The sequence below is a fragment of the Rhinoderma darwinii genome, unplaced genomic scaffold (genome assembly GCF_050947455.1).
Source record: "Rhinoderma darwinii isolate aRhiDar2 unplaced genomic scaffold, aRhiDar2.hap1 Scaffold_4398, whole genome shotgun sequence".
Lineage (NCBI taxonomy): Eukaryota > Metazoa > Chordata > Amphibia > Anura > Rhinodermatidae > Rhinoderma > Rhinoderma darwinii.
The window spans coordinates 57501-72500 of record NW_027463869.1 but is presented as its reverse complement, the minus strand read 5'-3'; positions in this window follow the sequence as shown (position 1 = coordinate 72500).

The following is a 15000-nucleotide window of genomic DNA, read 5'->3' as shown; positions in this document are numbered from 1 at the left end:
AAGCCCAAAATAAAAACCTCATAGGGTTTTTCCTCCAAAACGTCAATGAAGACCGATCTGCGAGCGAGGCCGACGGGGACTTCCAGGAGGCCGGCATGACGTGCCACTACATACCGGTCACACCATGGAAGTCCTTCTCGGGTTGGAACAGGTGCAGCTCCCGCTAGAACGTGCAGCACGTCCTCCTTCAAGGTACTCGGGTTGGAGTCGCCAAGCTGGCCGAGCTCCTGCAACTGCTGGTCGGCCTGGGACTTCAGAAAGAATGCACCAAAGTTCTTTCATGGAAAGTCAGGTGCAGCGGACCGACCAGCGAACGAGGCCGACGGGGACTTCCAGGAGGCCAGCATGACGTGCCACTACATACCGGTCACACCATGGAAGTCCTTCTCGGGTTGGAACAGGTGCAGCTCCCGCTAGAACGTGCAGCACGTCCTCCTTCACGGTACTCGGTTGGAGTCGCCAACGTGGCCGAGCTCCTGCAACTGCTGGTCGGCCTGGGACTCCAGAAAGAATGCACCAAAGTTCTTTCGTGGAAGTTCAGGTGCAGCGGACCGACCAGGGAGCAAGGCCGATGGGGACTTCCAGGAGGCCGGCATGAGGGGGCCGGTGCCTACCCCTCACTCCCTGGAAGTCCTTCTCGGCCACAAACGGTTAGGACTTCCCGCTAGGAAGAACCGTTAGGACTTGGAACGCGGAGCAGAAATGCCCTCTCACAGGATTTCAGGTGAAGGAGATATTCACACCCCTAAAAGTGTCACCACCTCAAATACACCGGGGTAAGGTGCCAAAGTACCCGGGCTCCTGGAACTGCTGCCCGGCTGAAGCCCAAAATAAAAACCTCATAGGGTTTTTCCTCCAAAACGTCAATGAAGACAGACCTGCGAGCGAAGCCGACGGGGACTTCCAGGAGGCCGGCATGACGTGCCACTACATACCGGTCAGACCATGGAAGTCCTTCTCGGGTTGGAACAGGTGCAGCTCCCGCTAGAACGTGCAGCACGTCCTCCTTCAAGGTACTCGGGTTGGAGTCGCCAAGCTGGCCGAGCTCCTGCAACTGCTGGTCGGCCTGGGACTTCAGAAAGAATGCACCAAAGTTCTTTCATGGAAAGTCAGGTGCAGCGGACCGACCAGCGAACGAGGCCGACGGGGACTTCCAGGAGGCCGGCATGACGTGCCACTACATACCGGTCACACCATGGAAGCCCTTCTCGGGTTGAACCAGGTATAGCTCCCGCTAGAACGTGCAGCACATCCTCCTTCACAGTACTCGGTTGAACTCACCACCGTGGCCGAGCTCCTGCAACTGCTGGTCGGCCTGGGACTCCAGAAAGAATGTACCAAAGTTCTTTCGTGAAAGTTCAGGTGCAGCGGACCGACCAACGAGCAAGGCCGATGGGGACTTCCAGGAGGCCGGCATGACGTGCCACTACATACCGGTCACTCCCTGGAAGTCCTTCTCGGCCACGAACGGTTAGGACTTCCCGCTAGGAAGAACCGTTAGGACTTGGAACGCGGAGCAGAAATGCCCTCTCACAGGATTTCAGGTGAAGGAGATATTCACACCCCTAAAAGTGTCACCACCTCAAATACACCGGGGTAAGGTGCCAAAGTACCCGGGCTCCTGGAACTGCTGCCCGGCTGAAGCCCAAAATAAAAACCTCATAGGGTTTTTCCTCCAAAACGTCAATGAAGACAGACCTGCGAGCGAGGCCGACGGGGACTTCCAGGAGGCCGGCATGACGTGCCACTACATACCGGTCACACCATGGAAGTCCTTCTCGGGTTGAACCAGGTACAGCTCCCGCTAGAACGTGTAGCACGTCCTCCTTCACAGTACTCGGTTGGACTCAACACCGTGGCCGAGCTCCTGCAACTGCTGGTCGGCCTGGGACTTCAGAAAGAATGCACCACAGTTCTTTCATGGAAAGTCAGGTGCAGCGGACCGACCAGCGAACGAGGCCGACGGGGACTTCCAGGAGGCCGGCATGACGTGCCACTACATACCGGTCACACCATGGAAGTCCTTCTCGGGTTGAACCAGGTATAGCTCCCGCTAGAACGTGCAGCACGTCCTCCTTCACAGTACTCGGTTGAACTCACCACCGTGGCCGAGCTCCTGCAACTGCTGGTCGGCCTGGGACTCCAGAAAGAATGTACCAAAGTTCTTTCGTGGAAGTTCAGGTGCAGCGGACCGACCAGGGAGCAAGGCCGATGGGGACTTCCAGGAGGCCGGCATGACGTGCCACTACATACCGGTCACTCCCTGGAAGTCCTTCTCGGCCACGAACGGTTAGGACTTCCCGCTAGGAAGAACCGTTAGGACTTGGAACGCGGAGCAGAAATGCCCTCTCACAGGATTTCAGGTGAAGGAGATATTCACACCCCTAAAAAGTGTCACCACCTCAAATACACCGGGGTAAGGTGCCAAAGTACCCGGGCTCCTGGAACTGCTGCCCGGCTGAAGCCCAAAATAAAAACCTCATAGGGTTTTTCCTCCAAAACGTCAATGAAGACAGACCTGCGAGCGAGGCCGACGGGGACTTCCAGGAGGCCGGCATGACGTGCCACTACATACCGGTCACACCATGGAAGTCCTTCTCGGGTTGAACCAGGTACAGCTCCCGCTAGAACGTGTAGCACGTCCTCCTTCACAGTACTCGGTTGGACTCAACACCGTGGCCGAGCTCCTGCAACTGCTGGTCGGCCTGGGACTTCAGAAAGAATGCACCACAGTTCTTTCATGGAAAGTCAGGTGCAGCGGACCGACCAGCGAACGAGGCCGACGGGGACTTCCAGGAGGCCGGCATGACGTGCCACTACATACCGGTCACACCATGGAAGTCCTTCTCGGGTTGAACCAGGTACAGCTCCCGCTAGAACGTGTAGCACGTCCTCCTTCACAGTACTCGGTTGGACTCAACACCGTGGCCGAGCTCCTGCAACTGCTGGTCGGCCTGGGACTTCAGAAAGAATGCACCACAGTTCTTTCATGGAAAGTCAGGTGCAGCGGACCGACCAGCGAACGAGGCCGACGGGGACTTCCAGGAGGCCGGCATGACGTGCCACTACATACCGGTCACACCATGGAAGTCCTTCTCGGGTTGAACCAGGTATAGCTCCCGCTAGAACGTGCAGCACGTCCTCCTTCACAGTACTCGGTTGAACTCACCACCGTGGCCGAGCTCCTGCAACTGCTGGTCGGCCTGGGACTCCAGAAAGAATGTACCAAAGTTCTTTCGTGGAAGTTCAGGTGCAGCGGACCGACCAGGGAGCAAGGCCGATGGGGACTTCCAGGAGGCCGGCATGACGTGCCACTACATACCGGTCACTCCCTGGAAGTCCTTCTCGGCCACGAACGGTTAGGACTTCCCGCTAGGAAGAACCGTTAGGACTTGGAACGCGGAGCAGAAATGCCCTCTCACAGGATTTCAGGTGAAGGAGATATTCACACCCCTAAAAAGTGTCACCACCTCAAATACACCGGGGTAAGGTGCCAAAGTACCCGGGCTCCTGGAACTGCTGCCCGGCTGAAGCCCAAAATAAAAACCTCATAGGGTTTTTCCTCCAAAACGTCAATGAAGACAGACCTGCGAGCGAGGCCGACGGGGACTTCCAGGAGGCCGGCATGACGTGCCACTACATACCGGTCACACCATGGAAGTCCTTCTCGGGTTGAACCAGGTACAGCTCCCGCTAGAACGTGTAGCACGTCCTCCTTCACAGTACTCGGTTGGACTCAACACCGTGGCCGAGCTCCTGCAACTGCTGGTCGGCCTGGGACTTCAGAAAGAATGCACCACAGTTCTTTCATGGAAAGTCAGGTGCAGCGGACCGACCAGCGAACGAGGCCGACGGGGACTTCCAGGAGGCCGGCATGACGTGCCACTACATACCGGTCACACCATGGAAGTCCTTCTCGGGTTGAACCAGGTACAGCTCCCGCTAGAACGTGTAGCACGTCCTCCTTCACAGTACTCGGTTGGACTCAACACCGTGGCCGAGCTCCTGCAACTGCTGGTCGGCCTGGGACTTCAGAAAGAATGCACCACAGTTCTTTCATGGAAAGTCAGGTGCAGCGGACCGACCAGCGAACGAGGCCGACGGGGACTTCCAGGAGGCCGGCATGACGTGCCACTACATACCGGTCACACCATGGAAGTCCTTCTCGGGTTGAACCAGGTATAGCTTCCCGCTAGAACGTGCAGCACGTCCTCCTTCACAGTACTCGGTTGAACTCACCACCGTGGCCGAGCTCCTGCAACTGCTGGTCGGCCTGGGACTCCAGAAAGAATGTACCAAAGTTCTTTCGTGGAAGTTCAGGTGCAGCGGACCGACCAGGGAGCAAGGCCGATGGGGACTTCCAGGAGGCCGGCATGACGTGCCACTACATACCGGTCACTCCCTGGAAGTCCTTCTCGGCCACGAACGGTTAGGACTTCCCGCTAGGAAGAACCGTTAGGACTTGGAACGCGGAGCAGAAATGCCCTCTCACAGGATTTCAGGTGAAGGAGATATTCACACCCCTAAAAGTGTCACCACCTCAAATACACCGGGGTAAGGTGCCAAAGTACCCGGGCTCCTGGAACTGCTGCCCGGCTGAAGCCCAAAATAAAAACCTCATAGGGTTTTTCCTCCAAAACGTCAATGAAGACAGACCTGCGAGCGAGGCCGACGGGGACTTCCAGGAGGCCGGCATGACGTGCCACTACATACCGGTCACACCATGGAAGTCATTCTCGGGTTGAACCAGGTACAGCTCCCGCTAGAACGTGTAGCACGTCCTCCTTCACAGTACTCGGTTGGACTCACCACCGTGGCCGAGCTCCTGCAACTGCTGGTCGGCCTGGGACTTCAGAAAGAATGCACCACAGTTCTTTCATGGAAAGTCAGGTGCAGCGGACCGACCAGCGAACGAGGCCGACGGGGACTTCCAGGAGGCCGGCATGACGTGCCACTACATACCGGTGACACCATGGAAGTCCTTCTCGGTTTGAACCAGGTGCAGCTCCTGCTAGAACGTGCAGCACGTCCTCCTTCAAGGTGTTCGGTTGGAGCCGCCAAGGTGGCCGAGCTCCTGCAACTGCTGGTCGGCCTGGGACTCCAGAAAGAATGCATCAAAGTTCTTTCGTGGAAGTTCAGGTGCAGCGGACCGACCAGCGAGCGAGGACGACGGGGACTTCCAGGAGGCCGGCATGACGTGCCACTACATACCGGTCACACCATGGAAGTCCTTCTCGGGTTGGACCAGGTGCAGCTCCCGCAAGAACGTGCAGCACGTCCTCCTTCACGGTACTCGGTTGGAGTCACAGAGCTGGCCGAGCTCCTGCAACTGCTGGTCGGCCTGGGACTCCAGAAAGAATGCACCAAACTTCTTTCATGGAAGTTAAGGTGCAGCGGACCGACCAGCGAACGAGGCCGACGGGGACTTCCAGGAGGCACCGTGAGAGGGCAGGCCGGTACCTATTGCTCAAACCCTGGAAGTCACTCTCGGCCAGGAACGGTTAGGACTTCCCGCTAGGAAGAACCGTTGGGACTTGGAACTCAAAACCTAGATGCCCTCTCACAGGATTTCAGGTGAAGGAGATATTCACACCCCTAAAAGTGTCACCACCTCAAATACACCGGGGTAAGGTGCCAAAGTACCCGGGCTCATGGAACTGCTGCCCGGCTGAGGCCCAAAATAAAAACCTCATAGGGTTTTTTCTCCAAAACGTCAATGAAGACAGACCTGCGAGCGAGGCCGACGGGGACTTCCAGGAGGACGGCAGGAGGTGCCACTACCTACCGGTCACACCATGGAAGTCCTTCTCGGCTTGGAACGGGAGCAGCTCCCGTTTGTACTTCCTCGTTCACGGCTTTCGGTAGGAGTTGCCGAGGTGGCCGAGCTCCTGCAACTGCAGGTCGGCTTGGGACTTCATAAAATACCATAAAAAAAAAAAGTGTTTTTTTATTATGAAGGTAAAACTCACAGCGGGACCGAGCCGTGAGCCAGGCCGACGGGGACTTCCAGGAGGACGGCAGGAGGTGCCACTACCTACCGGTCACACCATGGAAGTCCTTCTCGGCTTGGAACGGGAGCAGCTCCCGTTTGTACTTCCTCGTTCACGGCTTTCGGTAGGAGTTGCCGAGGTGGCCTTGCTCGTGCAACTGCAGGTGGGCTTGGGGCTTCAGGAAATAACATAAAAAAAAAAAATATTTTTTTATTAAGAAGGTAAAAAAACACCGGATCCGACCAGCGAGCGAGGCCGACGGGGACATCCAGGGCAGCGGCGTGAGAGGGCGGCTTGGTGCCGCTATCGCCGTGGAAGCAGCATTCGGCCTAAGCCGGGAACGCCTCCCGCCCTCCTCTCGTCCTGGAAGTGTTGGACTTGGGAGGCGGAGCAAGTTCTCCCTCTCACAGTATTTCAGGCGTAGGAGATGTTCACACCCCTAAAAGTGTCACCTCGCCAATTACACCGGTGGGAGGTGCCAAAATGCCCGGCCTCCTGGAACTGCTGCTTGGCTGAAGGCCAAAATAAAAACCTCATAGGGTTTTTCCTCCAAAACGTGAATGAAGACAGACACGCGAGCCAGGCCGAGGGGGAGTTCCAGGAGGTCGGCATGAGGTGGCCGCACCTACCGCTTGAGCCCTGGAAGTCCGTCGCGGACCGGAAGTGCATGTCGGGCGGGTGAACTACGGGACTCGCCGCGGGCGCTGTGGAGCTCCCACAAGGAAGCTGCCGGCATCCACAAGCTCCCACGGGGCCCCTCTATCCCCCCACGGGTGCAGAAGGCAGGCACACCGCCGCTAATAGGCGGAGCTGGCTCCCGGCCGCTGTCATGCATCACTCGCGGACCGGAAGTGCTTGTCAGCCGGGTGGACACGGCGGGACTCGCCGCGGGTGCTGTGGAGCTCGTACAGGGCTGCCCCCGGGCTGGCACAGCTTCCACAAGGCTCCTCTATCCCCCCACGGGTGCAATAGGCAGGCACACGCCGCACACGCCGCTCGTACACGGAGATGGCTCCCGGCCGCTTTCGGTAGGAGTCACCGAGGTGGCCTTGCTCGTGCAAATGCAGGGGGGCTTGGGGCTTCGGAAAATACCATAAAAAAAAAAAGTTTTTTTATTAAGAAGGTAAAAAAAAAAACAGCGGGACCGACCCGCGAGCTAGGCCGACGGGGACTTCCAGGAGGTCGGCATGAGGTGGAGGCTCCTACCGCTCTTGCCCTGGAAGTCCGCAGAGGACCGCGGGCGCTGTGGAGCTCCCACAAGGAAGCTGCTGGCATCCAGCAGCTCCCACGGGGCCCCTCTATCCCCCCACGGGTGCAGAAGGCAGGCACACCGCCGCTGATAGGCGGAGCTGGCTCCCGGCCGCTGTCATGCATCACTCGCGGACCGGAAGTGCTTTGCAGCCGGGTGGACACGACGGGACTCGCCGCGGGCGCTGTGGAGCTCCCACAAGGAAGCTGCCGGCATCCACAAGCTCCCACGGGGCCCCTCTATCCCCCCACGGGTGCAGAAGGCAGGCACACGCCGCTGATAGGCGGAGCTGGCTCCCGGCCGCTGTCATGCATCACTCGCGGACCGGAAGTGCTTGTCAGCCGGGTGGACACGGCGGGACTCGCCGCGGGTGCTGTGGAGCTCGTACAGGGCTGCCCCCCGGCTGGCACAGCTTCCACAAGGCTCCTCTATCCCCCCACGGGTGCAATAGGCAGGCACACGCCGCACACGCCGCTCGTACACGGAGATGGCTCCCGGCCGCTTTCGGTAGGAGTCACCGAGGTGGCCTTGCTCGTGCAAATGCAGGTGGGCTTGGGGCTTCGGAAAATACCATAAAAAAAAAAAGTTTTTTTATTAAGAAGGTAAAAAAAACCACAGCGGGACCGACCCGCGAGCTAGGCCGACGGGGACTTCCAGGAGGTCGGCATGAGGTGGAGGCTCCTACCGCTCTTGCCCTGGAAGTCCGCAGAGGACCGCGGGCGCTGTGGAGCTCCCACAAGGAAGCTGCCGGCATGCAGCAGCTCCCACGGGGCCCCTCTATCCCCCCACGGGTGCAGAAGGCAGGCACACCGCCGCTGATAGGCGGAGCTGGCTCCCGGCCGCTGTCATGCATCACTCGCGGACCGGAAGTGCTTGGCAGCCGGGTGGACACGACGGGACTCGCCGCGGGCGCTGTGGAGCTCCCACAAGGAAGCTGCCGGCATCCACAAGCTCCCACGGGGCCCCTCTATCCCCCCACGGGTGCAGAAGGCAGGCACACCGCCGCTGATAGGCGGAGCTGGCTCCCGGCCGCTGTCATGCATCACTCGCGGACCGGAAGTGCTTGGCAGCCGGGTGGACACGGCGGGACTCGCCGCGGGTGCTGTGGAGCTCGTACAGGGCTGCCCCCGGGCTGGCACAGCTTCCCCATGGCTCCTCTATCCCCCCACGGGTGCAATAGGCAGGCACACGCCGCACACGCCGCTCGTACACGGAGATGACTCCCGGCCGCTTTCGGTAGGAGTCACCGAGGTGTCCTTGCTCGTGCAACTGCAGGTGGGCTTGAGGCTTCCGAAAGTACCATAAAAAAAAAAAGATTTTTTTATTAAGAAGGTAAAAAAAAAAACAGCGGGACCGACCCGCGAGCTAAGCCGACGGGGACTTCCAGGAGGTCGGCATGAGGTGGCCGCTCATACCGCTCTTGCCCTGGAAGTCCGCAGAGGACCGCGGGCGCTGTGGAGCTCCCACAAGGAAGCTGCCGGCATGCAGCAGCTCCCACGGGGCCCCTCTATCCCCCCACGGGTGCAGAAGGCAGGCACACCGCCGCTGATAGGCGGAGCTGGCTCCCGGCCGCTGTCATGCATCACTCGCGGACCGGAAGTGCTTGGCAGCCGGGTGGACACGACGGGACTCGCCGCGGGCGCTGTGGAGCTCCCACAAGGAAGCTGCCGGCATCCACAAGCTCCCACGGGGCCCCTCTATCCCCCCACGGGTGCAGAAGGCAGGCACACCGCCGCTGATAGGCGGAGCTGGCTCCCGGCCGCTGTCATGCATCACTCGCGGACCGGAAGTGCTTGGCAGCCGGGTGGACACGGCGGGACTCGCCGCGGGTGCTGTGGAGCTCGTACAGGGCTGCCCCCGGGCTGGCACAGCTTCCCCATGGCTCCTCTATCCCCCCACGGGTGCAATAGGCAGGCACACGCCGCACACGCCGCTCGTACACGGAGATGACTCCCGGCCGCTTTCGGTAGGAGTCACCGAGGTGTCCTTGCTCGTGCAACTGCAGGTGGGCTTGAGGCTTCCGAAAGTACCATAAAAAAAAAAAGATTTTTTTATTAAGAAGGTAAAAAAAAAAACAGCGGGACCGACCCGCGAGCTAAGCCGACGGGGACTTCCAGGAGGTCGGCATGAGGTGGCCGCTCATACCGCTCTTGCCCTGGAAGTCCGCCGAGGACCGCGGGCGCTGTGGAGCTCCCACAAGGAAGCTGCCGGCATGCAGCAGCTCCCACGGGGCCCCTCTATCCCCCCACGGGTGCAGAAGGCAGGCACACCGCCGCTGATAGGCGGAGCTGGCTCCCGGCCGCTGTCATGCATCACTCGCGGACCGGAAGTGCTTGGCAGCCGGGTGGACACGGCGGGACTCGCCGCGGGCGCTGTGGAGCTCGTACAGGGCTGCCCCCGGGCTGGCACAGCTTCCACAAGGCTCCTCTATCCCCCCACGGGTGCAATAGGCAGGCACACGCCGCACACGCCGCTCGTACACGGAGATGGCTCCCGGCCGCTTTCGGTAGGAGTCACCGAGGTGGCCTTGCTCGTGCAAATGCAGGTGGGCTTGAGGCTTCAGAAAATACCATAAAAAAAAAAAGTTTTTTTATTAAGAAGGTAAAAAAACCAGCGGGACCGACCCGCGAGCGAGGCCGACGGGGACTTCCAGGAGGTCGGCATGACTTTGCCGCTCATACCGCTCTTGCCCTGGAAGTCCACAAGGGGCGCTGCGGAGCTCGTACACGGCTGCCCCCGGTCTTGCACAGCTTCCCCATGGCTCCTGTATCCCCCCCCCCCCCCCCCCCACGGGTGCAGGCACACACCGCTCATACACTCTGGAGCTGGCTGACAGCCCAGCTGACATGCCACCTCCTAGCCGACCGGAAGTACATGTCAGGCGGCTTGGGACATAGTGGGACCCCCCCCCCCCCGCTGGCGCTGAGGAGCTCATACACTGTTGCCCCCGGGCATGCACAGCTTGCACACGGCTCCTCTACCCTGGGCTGCAATGGGCAGCACACGCCGCTCATACACTCTGGAGCTGGCTGACAGCAACTGCTGCTGATAATGATGATGACGATAATGTGCAAAGGGTTATCTATCGGCGGACAGTGTCACACTCTGGCCCTGGAACTGTGCCCCGGCCTGCCTCTGCTGCTCATTACCGCCTCTGTCATTTTTTGAACATACCCCACTTTCACTTGATTTTAAATGTGTCACTTTCAGTAGCAGAAATGTCATTCTTTGACATTTGGGCCTTTTTATTTTCACTGCTGTTGGGTCACCAAATGGATCTCCTTATCTCGAGGCCTAGTCCTCTCCCCACCGCCCTGGAACTCTGCCCCGGCCTACGCTGCGTGCCGTCACACTCTGGCCCTGGAACTGTGCCCCGGCCTATGCTGCCTGCCGTCACACTCTGGCCCTGGAACTCTGCCCCGGCCTGTGCTGCCGTCACACTCTGGCCCTGGAACTGTGCCCACGGCCTGCCTCTGCTGCTCATTACCGCCTCTGACATTTTTGAACGTACCCCACTTTAACTTGATTTTAAATGTTTCACTTTCAGTATCAAAAATGTCATTCTTTGAAATTTGGGCCTTTTTATTTCCACTGCTGCTTGGTCACCAAATGGATCACCTTATCTCGAGGCCTAGTCCTCTCCCCACCGCCCTGGAACTCTGCCCCGGCCTACGCTGCCTGCCGTCACACTCTGGCCCTGGAACTGTGCCCCGGCCTATGCTGCCTGCCGTCACACTCTGGCCCTGGAGCTCTGCCCCGGCCTGTGCTGCCGTCACACTCTGGCCCTGGAACTATGCCCCGGCCTGCCCCTGCTGTTCACCACCGCCTCTGACATTTTTGAACGTACTCCACTTTCACTTGATTTTAAATGGTTCACTTTCAGTATCAAAAATGTCATTCTTTGACATTTGGGCCTTTTTATTTTCACTGCTGTTTGGTCACCAAATGGATCTCCTTAGATCGAGGCCTAGTCCTCTCCCCACCGCCCTGGAACTCTGCCCCGGCCTACGCTGCCTGCCGTGACACCCCTGGCCCTGGAACTCTGCCCCGGCCTACCTCTGCTGTTCACTACCGCCTCTGACATTTTTGAACATACCCCACTTTAACTTGATTTTAAATGTGTCACTTTCAAATGTTTCACTTTCAGTTGCAGAAATGGCATTCTTTGACATTTGGGCCTTTTCATTTTCACTGCTGCTTGGTCACCAAATGGATCCCCTTGGATTGAGGCCTAGTCCTCTCCCCACCGCCCTGGAACTCTTCCCCGGCCTACGCTGCCTGCCGTGACACCCCTGGCCCTGGAACTCTGCCCCGGCCTACCTCTGCTGTTCACTACCGCCTCTGACATTTTTGAACATACCCCACTTTAACTTGATTTTAAATGTGTCACTTTCAAATGTTTCACTTTCAGTTGCAGAAATGGCATTCTTTGACATTTGGGCCTTTTCATTTTCACTGCTGCTTGGTCACCAAATGGATCCCCTTGGATTGAGGCCTAGTCCTCTCCCCACCGCCCTGGAACTCTTCCCCGGCCTACGCTGCCTGCCGTGACACCCCTGGCCCTGGAACTCTGCCCCGGCCTACCTCTGCTGTTCACTACCGCCTCTGACATTTTTGAACATACCCCACTTTAACTTGATTTTAAATGTGTCACTTTCAAATGTTTCACTTTCAGTTGCAGAAATGGCATTCTTTGACATTTGGGCCTTTTCATTTTCACTGCTGCTTGGTCACCAAATGGATCCCCTTGGATTGAGGCCTAGTCCTCTCCCCACCGCCCTGGAACTCTTCCCCGGCCTACGCTGCCTGCCGTGACACCCCTGGCCCTGGAACTCTGCCCCGGCCTACCTCTGCTGTTCACTACCGCCTCTGACATTTTTGAACATACCCCACTTTAACTTGATTTTAAATGTTTCACTTTCAAATGTTTCACTTTCAGTAGCAGAAATGTCATTCTTTGACATTTGGGCCTTTTTATTTTCACTGCTGCTTGGTCACCAAATGGATCTCCTTGGATTGAGGCCTAGTCCTCTCCCCACCGCCCTGGAACTCTGCGCAGGCCTACGCTGCCTGCCGTGACACCCCTGGCCCTGGAACTCTGCCCCGGCCTACCTCTGCTGTTCACTACCGCCTCTGACATTTTTGAACATACCCCACTTTAACTTGATTTTAAATGTGTCACTTTCAAATGTTTCACTTTCAGTTGCAGAAATGGCATTCTTTGACATTTGGGCCTTTTCATTTTCACTGCTGCTTGGTCACCAAATGGATCCCCTTGGATTGAGGCCTAGTCCTCTCCCCACCGCCCTGGAACTCTTCCCCGGCCTACGCTGCCTGCCGTGACACCCCTGGCCCTGGAACTCTGCCCCGGCCTACCTCTGCTGTTCACTACCGCCTCTGACATTTTTGAACATACCCCACTTTAACTTGATTTTAAATGTGTCACTTTCAAATGTTTCACTTTCAGTTGCAGAAATGGCATTCTTTGACATTTGGGCCTTTTCATTTTCACTGCTGCTTGGTCACCAAATGGATCCCCTTGGATTGAGGCCTAGTCCTCTCACCCACCGCCCTGGAACTCTGCCCCGGCCTACACTGCCTGCCGTCACACTCTGGCCCTGGAACTCTGTCCCGGCCTGCCCCTGCTGTTCACCACCGCCTCTGACATTTGTGAACATACCCCACTTTAACTTGATTTTAAATGGTTCACTTTCAGTATCAGAAATGTCATTCTTTGACATTCGGGCCTTTTTATTTGCACTGCTGTTTGGTCACAAATGGATCTCCTTAAATTGAGGCCTAGTCCTCTCCCCACCGCCCTGGAACTCTGCCCCGGCCTACACTGCCTGCCGTCACACTCTGGCCCTGGAACTCTGTCCCGGCCTGCCCCTGCTGTTCACCACCGCCTCTGACATTTGTGAACATACCCCACTTTAACTTGATTTTAAATGGTTCACTTTCAGTATCAGAAATGTCATTCTTTGACATTCGGGCCTTTTTATTTGCACTGCTGCTTGGTCAACAAATGGATCTCCTTAAATTGAGGCCTAGTCCTCTCCCCACCGCCCTGGAACTCTGCCCCGGCCTACGCTGCCTGCCGTCACACACTCTGGCCCTGGAACTCTGCCCCGGCCTGTGCTGCCGTCACACTCTGGCCCTGGAACTCTGCCCCGGCCTGCCTTTGCTGTTCACCACCGACTCTGACATTTTTGAACATACCCCACTTTAACTAGATTTTAAATGGTTCACTTTCAAATGTTTCACTTTCAGTAGCAGAAATGTCATTCTTTGACATTTGGGCCTTTTTATTTTCACTTCTGCTTGGTCACCAAATGGATCTCCTTATTTTGAGGCCTAGTCCTCTCCCCAACGCCCTGGAACTCTGCCCCGGCCTACGCTGCCTGCCGTCACACCCTGGCCCTGGAGCTCTGCCCCGGCCTGTGCTGCCGTCACACTCTGGCCCTGGAACTCTGCCCCGGCCTGCCTTTGCTGTTCACCACCGACTCTGACATTTTTGAACATACCCCACTTTAACTAGATTTTAAATGGTTCACTTTCAAATGTTTCACTTTCAGTAGCAGAAATGTCATTCTTTGACATTTGGGCCTTTTTATTTTCACTGCTGCTTGGTCACCAAATGGATCTCCTTGGATTGAGGCCTAGTCCTCTCCCCACCGCCCTGGAACTCTGCCCCGGCCTACGCTGCCTGCCGTCACACACTCTGGCCCTGGAACTCTGCCCCGGCCTGTGCTGCCTTCACACTCCAGGCACCTGGAACTCTGCCCCGGCCTGCATCTGCTGCTCATTACCGCCTCTGACATTCTTTGAACATACCCCAATTTAACTTGATTTTAAATGTTTCACTTTCAGTATCAGAAATGCCATTCTTTGACATTTGGGCCTTTTTATTTTCACTGCTGCTTGGTCACCAAATGGATCTCCATATCTCGAGGCCTAGTCCTCTCCCCACCGCCCTGGAACTCTGCCCCGGCCTACGCTGCCTGCCGTCACACCCCTGGCCCTGGAACTCTGCCCCGGCCTGTGCTGCCTTCACACTCCAGGCACCTGGAACTCTGCCCCGGCCTGCATCTGCTGCTCATTACCGCCTCTGACATTCTTTGAACATACCCCACTTTAACGTGATTTTAAATGTGTCACTTTCAGTATCAGAAATGTCATTCTTTGACATTTGGGCCTTTTTATTGTCACTGCTGTTTGGTCACCAAATGGATCTCCTTGGAATGAGGCCTAGTCCTCTCCCCACCGCCCTGGAACTCTGCCCCGGCCTACGCTGCCTGCCATCACACTCCTGGCCCTGGAACTCTGCCCCGGCCTGCCCCTGCTGTTCACCACCGCCTCTGACATTTGTGAACAAACCCCACTTTAACTTGATTTTAAATGTTTCACTTTCAAATGTTTCACTTTCAGTAGCAGAAATGTCATTCTTTGACATTTGGGCCTTTCTATTTTCACTGCTGCTTGGTCACCAAATGGATCTCCATATCTCGAGGCCTAGTCCTCTCCCCACCGCCCTGGAACTCTGCCCCGGCCTACGCTGCCTGCCGTCACACTCCTAGCCCTGGAACTCTGCCCCGGCCTGCCTCTGCTGCTCATCACCGCCTCTGACATTTGTGAACATACCCCACTTTCACTTGATTTTAAATGTTTCACTTTCAGTAGCACAAATGCCATTCTTTGACATTTGGGCCTTTGTATTTTCACTGCTGTTTGTTCACGAAAGGATCCCCTTATCTTGTGGCC